General features: G+C 42.2%; 1 pseudogene; it reads left to right on the top strand.

Annotated features, from left to right (window-relative positions):
• Positions 1-352: 352 nt before the first annotated feature.
• Positions 353-1,510, top strand: LOC147884916 (cytochrome b561 and DOMON domain-containing protein At2g04850 pseudogene; annotated as a pseudogene).
• The last annotated feature ends 6,183 nt before the right edge of the window (positions 1,511-7,693 follow it).

The raw sequence follows: 7,693 nt of genomic DNA, 5'->3' as shown, positions 1-7,693 counted from the left end.
TTTCTTGATAATTTGCAAATTTTTCAGCTAAGTTGCCTAGGATTTTGGAGGTACAATTGAAAATGGGAATGTTGGAGGGTTATTGTACATAGTTTGTAGAAAGTTTGGAGGGGAAAATTGAAAATGAGAATAAGTTTTGGAGAAATGTTGCAAATGCAATGTAAATAGGTCGCAGGTTGGTTTTCCGGTTTTCTGGTTTTGTGTGAGCTCTACTGGTGTGACACTTGCCGTGAGAGAGAGGGATTAGTGAACTTCAAGGTTTTGACGACCTGCCGGCCAACCCGGCGTGGAGAACAACGAGCTTAGTATTTGAAAAGCTCAATCAAAATGTTGAGATGGTTTGAAAGCTCGTATGGGGGAGTCCTTGTTCTCCTCAGCTCTTGTGCTGCAGCTTCTCTTCTTCTTCTTCTTCTTCTTCTTCTACGTCCATTCCTCCATAGCCCAACATCCATGCACCACCACCCTCTCCTTCAATGGCTCCTTCATCACCTTCGACAAATGCTCCTCCCTCCCTACCCAAAGCGCTTCCCTCGCTTGGACCCTCTTCTCCACCAACAACACCCTCCTTATTGCTTTCTCTGGTACCGCCCCCAGTCCCTCCGGCTGGGTTGGCTGGGGCATCAACCCCCTCTCTCTCTCCATGGTCGGCTCCAGTGTCCTTATCGCCTTCCACTCCCCCCACAACGGCAGTAACCTCCTCCCTTACCTTTTGACCGACGAGGTGCAAACCGGACCCCCCCCTCCCCTCTCCTGTAGCCCCGTCGACCTGGTCATCAAGAGTTCGGCCGTGGAGATCTCCGGAAGCTCCATGAGCATGTTTGCCGAGCTGCAGCTGCCGCCCAACTTGACCACGCTCAATCATGTGTGGAACAGAGGGCCTGCCGTCGACAACTTCCAGCCTCAGCCTCACGATACCTCCCCCGAGGCCCTGAGCAGCTACCAGGCCATCGATATGTACACAGCCCAATCCACTAGTGGAGTGTTATCGCCTCCTAACGATTCCCTGAAACGCCGGCACGGCATTCTCAGCACAGTCTCGTGGGGGTTTCTGCTTCCGTTGGGCATCATCCCTGCTCGTTACTTCCGCCCCTTCCCCTCGGCAAACCCAGCTTGGTTCTATATCCACGTTTCCTGCCAGACGATTGGCTACGCTCTGGGGGTGGTAAGTTGGGCGATGGGGATGAGACTCCGCAGCCTGTCGCCGGCCGTCCATCGCTCCCACTATAACATCGGGGTAATCCTCTTCGTTCTGGGAACTGTACAAGTTTTGTCACTGCTCCTTCGGCCGGGCAAAGATCACAAGGCCAGAAATTGCTGGAACGTCTACCATCATTCCATGGGATACACCATCGTTGTGCTGGCCATCATAAACATCTTCCAAGGCCTCAACATTTTGCAGCCAGGCGGCAGTTGGAGAGACGGATACGTAGGGATGCTGTGCCTGTTTGCAGTGCTATGTTTTCTGTTAGAGATAGCAACATGGATTCGCTTTCTGCGTCCAAGAAAGTAGAGTTAAAAGGTGGGCTTATCACACCTTTTGTATTTCTATGAACTTAGATATATGTCCGGATCACGTACTTCTACGCTGATTGTGTCCCCAATGAAATGAGGTCAATCAGAAGAGTTTTACCCCCCTCGCCGCTAGTACAGAGGCCTTAAAGGTAGTTGCCCAAAGATTTGAACCCATGGCTTCAATATTGGAAGCTCAATCCCCAAACCTCTAGAGATAAGCCTTGGAGGCCAACTTATGTTCACATATTCAAACTAGAAGCAGTGATCATAGAGCATCTTGTGTACATTATTTCAAAAATATATACTATGCGTCCTTCCCAATATTACATTCTACCCTAAAATATATGTGTAATCAATTCATTAATCTATGGAGGACTTTGAAGGAGAGTAACATACCTCATTTACGTTTATTTTTTTATGTCATTTGAAGAATAGTTTTTTTGAGGTTATTTGAAGCATAGACTTTATTTAATGTCTTACATAATTGATATTATTCTCTTTCTCTTCACTCTCCATGCTCAACATGATGAGTGACTTATACATCTTAGAGGGTAATATATCTTAGAGGGTGACATAGAGAGAGAGAGGTGAGGAGGCTTGCAGAGAGAGAGAGAGATGTATTACAGACTCACAAAATCATGAGCCTTCTAGAACTGATTTATGGGTATGAATAATAGTCTCATACAATAATAAATGCAATCATGCATCCTTCCGATGATGATTACCTAAAGGTCATTGTTTGCTTGGGTGTAGCCATTTTTTGTGAGATTCAGGGGATTTTTTGTATATAGGTATCTTGCATGACCCATAACTTATGCATTGCTCAACTGAATTCGGCAAACTTTGTCTTCAAGTTGTAGTACACATTCCAAACTTGAACATGGGACCAAAAAATTATGGAATAAGGATTTGGAATGAGACCGTTAAAGCATTACAAATGCTATGTTGTATGTGAAGCATGCATCTTGAAGACTATAGGATATAGTAATTTATTCAAAAACATCAAAATTTTATTCTGTACATACATGCAACCAAGTAACCATCCAAAAGTACATTACGTGAGCTTCTCCTCAACCCAAGGACACACCTAAATGAGAACATTAGGTATCAGTTAACGGGCCTCCAATGTTGTGCGAAAGTGATGCACACCGATTTAAGGCCATGCTCCATATCTTTTAAAAACCAAAACGGATTGAAAATTTGGAATCCAAACTAGTGGGACTACTACATGGTGGTCTTAAAACATTGATAGTTGTTGATATTGGTATCTAGATTCACCCTAGAATGGAAGAAGTTGAAAATGTGCAAAGATCTTTTAATAAATCCAGCACTATAATTTACAATTTTGAATTGTTTCTTTTTCCATGCACTGCTTGCTATATGGCTCATAAGCATGCCAAAGGTCATTGCATTTCATAATACACATCATCAAACCCGATAGCATACCCTTTGGCCTATTTGTGCTTTGAAGCATTTTAGGCCACATTGCACTTATTTGGAATATCCAATTCTGTTGGCGTGTATCATCGGAGGGGGGAAACCTGACAGCTGAAAATTTTGCTACTCTCACAAATTTTGAATTTTCATACCTTTTGCCCATCAAACCTTAGAATATTAAGTACTTGCAACCTGGTCCCACCCTACAAATGCCCTGCAATCCACATGCACCTCGACGTGGCCTTGCCTAGACTTTGGTTTGGCATTGTCTTCTTTCGGGTAAGTTGTCTTCTATTCTTTGATCACCTCACAAGCTAGCTTCTCTGGGTCTATTCTGGGTTGATCATGGCCATGGCATCAATGGCAACATGCAGCTCACCATGGCTTGCAAGAGAAGCAGACAGAGGCTAAGAGACAGGAAAGCTGATGAAAAGCCTGGTCAAGGCACAAGGAATAGATTGCGAGTCGAGAAAAGCAATGGCACGGTATCGAAACGGTAACGGAAGACCCTTTTGTAACATTTGCGAAGGGAGAAACAACGAGAAGAAAGAAGACTCCTTGTAGAGCAGTAGCACGAAGTAGTTGTAGATGCACGCATTCGATCATTGCCATCAGAGCAAAGAACACGAGCTATGGTATCATGATTGGTGGGAGAATTTGAGGTAGCAACATCAGGCCATTTAGGTGAGTATCAGACTCGAGTCTTCACAAGATTCAGCATGCACCCTAAAGTTTGTAGAGTAACAACCCTACCAACACCTCGGGAGATGCATGCCTAAGAGGAGATGCTCTCTAACCTGAGAAATGGCCTAGAGCGGCTTAGATCAACTAGCTTTAAGGAGGGTGACATTATCTATGTATGTGTCCCCTAAAACAAAGGAGAAACGGCTTGGGCACACAATGTTAAAGATGTTGTCAATCAAAAGGACCAATGTGGCTCTAGCGATTGAACATAGAGCAGAAGCAATGCACGATCATCCCAATCTGAGAAGTCTATGGGCTTCAACAAAATGCAGGAAAAGGAGAGACAGCCAAAGTGTGGAAGTCATTGCGAGAGTGACAATGTTTTGGCATGAAAATATGAGAGTTTCTTCAAATATAAAGGACATCTATAAAAAGCGGATGGGACACAAGGTGTTTGACGAGCACATCATACACATGCTTGATACAACACAGGTCAGTGGTGCCTAAACCTGCCTGGTGGTTGTTTGTGATTGAGCTTTAGGATAATTTACTTATTTGATTTCTTAAACCAGGCTTAGACTAAATGTGATTGTCCTAAACCAGCCCGGTTGTTGGAACATCATGCAACCGTAGGCTGATTCAGCTCAAACACTAGCTATGTGATTGTCTTAAAGTAGCATGGTTGAGCAAACATTAGTTATTGAGACCAGCCCGATGGCATGGTTGAGAAAAATTAACAACAATATATTTCACAATAGAAAAGAAATATATTATTATTTTACTAAACCAGCTTGGGTGGTTGGAACATCATGCAATCGTGGCTGCTTCAACTCAATCACCAGTTATGCAATTGTCCTGAACCAATGTGTTTGAACAAACATTAGTTGTTGACCAGCCCAGTGGTTGAAATTACTGTGTTTCTTAGTACTTAAATTAGTTAAATCTAATTTTTTACTATTTGGGTCATATACCACTTAACTTCTAGACCGGGATGCCTTGGACTTAATGTGATTGTCCTAAACTAGACTGGTGCTGGTTCAAGACAAACATTAGTTCTAATTGAAATCGTGAAATTGTGAAATTCAGAAATGAAAAGAAATATATTGTCATTTTCTAATTATGAAATTCAGAAATGAAAAGCAATATACTTGTTATTGTCTAATATGTGAAGTTGAGACCATCAGGCTAAACTAGCCCGGTGGTTGAAATTGTGACAGTATCCTAAACCAATCCAGTGTTTGAAATTGTGACTGTCCTAAACTAGCCTCATAATTGAAATTGTGATTGTCCTAAACATGTCCTACACCAGTTTGGCGGGTGAAATTGTGACCGTGTCCTAAACCAACCCGATGAGATTGAAATTGTGACTGTCCTAAACTAGCTCGGTAGTTGAACTTATGGCTGTCCAATTGTCACTGCCCTAAACTAGCACAGTGGTTGAAATTGTTTTGCTTCTAGTAGCTTGATTAGTTCAATTATTAAATTATTAGTTCAATTTAGATTCATTATATGTGATTGTATTAAATTAGCCCGAGGGTTGAAATTGTTTTGTCCCCCTAGGTTGATTACTTTAATTAGACCACGTTTTTGCATGTACTGTGATTTGTAGTGTTTTATATTGTCTTACTAGTGTAAAAAGGGGACTCACTATACTTTTGTTCCAATTAAAAGGGGGCTCACTGTACTGTTGTTCCCGCATGTTGGGTCAGTAGTAGCAGACGAAGTTGTATCTTAAGTTTACAGATCAGAATCTTGACATTTCAATTGGGTAGAGGAGCTTTGAGCATTGTTATCCTGATATGTTAGGAAACTCAAAGACAGGAATGTTTGTTGTGTTGCAAAACACACATAGACTTTGACCTAGCCCGACAAGTTATGAATGAGTTGAGATCTGGTCATGTTGGAGCTCCATGGTGGAGATCGATGCCCATGTCTCCCCGATGAATGCGTAGTCTATAGGCCACCTTGATCCTCATCATGTTGCAAAGGAGAGCAAGTTTTGTAGCCTAAGGTCTATGTGGAATCCAGTGGTTTGTCCAAAGGGACACCATGAGTGGCACAGCATTGAATGTATTCATGGCACATGCAAGCATTACAGTCTGAAGCTGAAGAAGAAGATATTTAATGTCTGTCCAAATGAAATGAGAGAAGCAACCAAGTTGCTCTAAAATTGAGGAGATTTGAAAATTTCATGTTGAAGGATCCAATAAAAAGAGATGGCGACTATCGTATAAGAGCACTCATTCGAGGGAGATTATAAGTCCCATGGTTAATCCATCCCAAAGCTGTACTTCACAATTTTACGGGAAGCTATTGGTAGGATAAGTAGTTCAACACGTGCCTTGTCAACTTTTCCCATGACACTATTGTCTCTGTCATAGATTTTGCTAAAAGTTATTCATTTCAATAACAAGATGAGATACAAAGTGCTCACTGTTACAACAAGCATATAATAATTCTTATGCATATCACATACAATCATTTGTTTGATTCTTCTATGCCAGATGCCAATTTGCTTGCTGACTCATAGGAGTCCAGGTTAGTGCAATGCACATGCCATTTCTACATTTCAGATGATAGGTAACATGACACCTTATTTGTGTAGCATGCTTTTCTATTGCACATTGAGAATGGCTGAAAAAGAAAAATACCGATGCACAAAATATAAAACAACATTGAGCGTGGTCAGATGGTGCTACCTCTCAATTTAATGGATTCTACTTTGTCTTAAGGTTCAAACGCCCGACCACCAGTCTAGACATGATGTGGAATTTCTTTCGGTCTGGCCATGGCAAGGGTGAACATGATGGATGTGGTACTATTATTAAGAAAGCTTTGTTTAAACACCAATTAACATGCCCTCAAGAAAAGCTTAATAATGCCCATGATGTTGTAACATGGCCTCCACTCTTTGCTCATGCCATGCATTAGGAATTAAGGGAGCTCATTTTGGGGCCTTTTAGGGTTTCAAAAAAATGTCTCTCAACCAATGAGGAGAAGGCCAACGTAACGTAGAAATTTCACAAAAAAAGGCAAAAATATGAAAAAGAAAATAGTATTTTATGTTGTTACAGGTGTGTGGCATTAATGAGAAGATTTGTTTTCTATTCTTTTACGATTCGTCTGTCGTATCAAGTGAGAGAGAGGAGAGCACAAAGGGATAAGAGACACCATATATGGTGGAGCAAAAGCTACTCCAGCTTATTCCTCTATCATATATATATGAGTATACATGGGCACTGTACAAGTGGGTGGGCACACTGCCCTTTACCCCAACAACCTCCCACTCAAAGGCAGTGTGCCTTTAAGAGAGTATAGTACACATATAATACAATAAGCCATAGGCTGAAAAACAAGATGACCAGATCGTCATCCTATGCCCATCGGCACTTTACAATGTGCAAAGTGCATAGAGGATAAGCTGATAGCAGACATCAGGTTTGCAGGATAGAAAATGACAAGTTGTAGATGCCTGTCTACCAAGATCTCATGCTAGATCTCACTGGGAGAGTGAACTCTCACCACCATGTGCTCCTGTGCTAAGTCCATAGCACCTGAGCTATCACAGTGCAAAGAAAATGTCTCTGTACCACCTCTGACCATAAGCACATGCCCTACAATAGACCTCTGCTGGTCTACCCGACCTGCAGCTACTCCTGGAAGCATAAGGACCTGATGTCCACAACCGCTTTCCTACTGCCAAAATCTACCATAATCATGCTACCAACTCCCATTGCAACGGAAGCAAGAACCGGAAGTGTAGCCCCAATGGCAAACATGTGAGAACCAAGTCTCAACATTGTCATGGATGCATGAAGTACTATGGCTGCCATATCAACCATAACTTGCTGCTCAACTGATCTGTGATCGTCAAACCTACTGTGTTTCAAGTATGGAGCCAATACAGGCAATGGAGTACTCAGTAACTTCCCCCTTTCCATACTGAAACAACCAAGTATCTGACAAACATCATCAAGACCATGCAGCTCCCACTGCAAAGCATCCCTATCCATAAGGATCCATATGGCAAGTAACCTCAGAAGGATAGCAACCTCCTGAA

The sequence above is a fragment of the Dipteris shenzhenensis genome, chromosome 26 (genome assembly GCF_047967505.1).
Source record: "Dipteris shenzhenensis isolate YYH24624 ecotype China chromosome 26, Dip_SZ_1.0, whole genome shotgun sequence".
In the NCBI taxonomy this organism is placed as follows: Eukaryota; Viridiplantae; Streptophyta; class Polypodiopsida; order Gleicheniales; family Dipteridaceae; genus Dipteris; species Dipteris shenzhenensis.
Note: the sequence above shows the minus strand (reverse complement) of the source record. Positions and strands in the feature narration are given on the sequence as shown.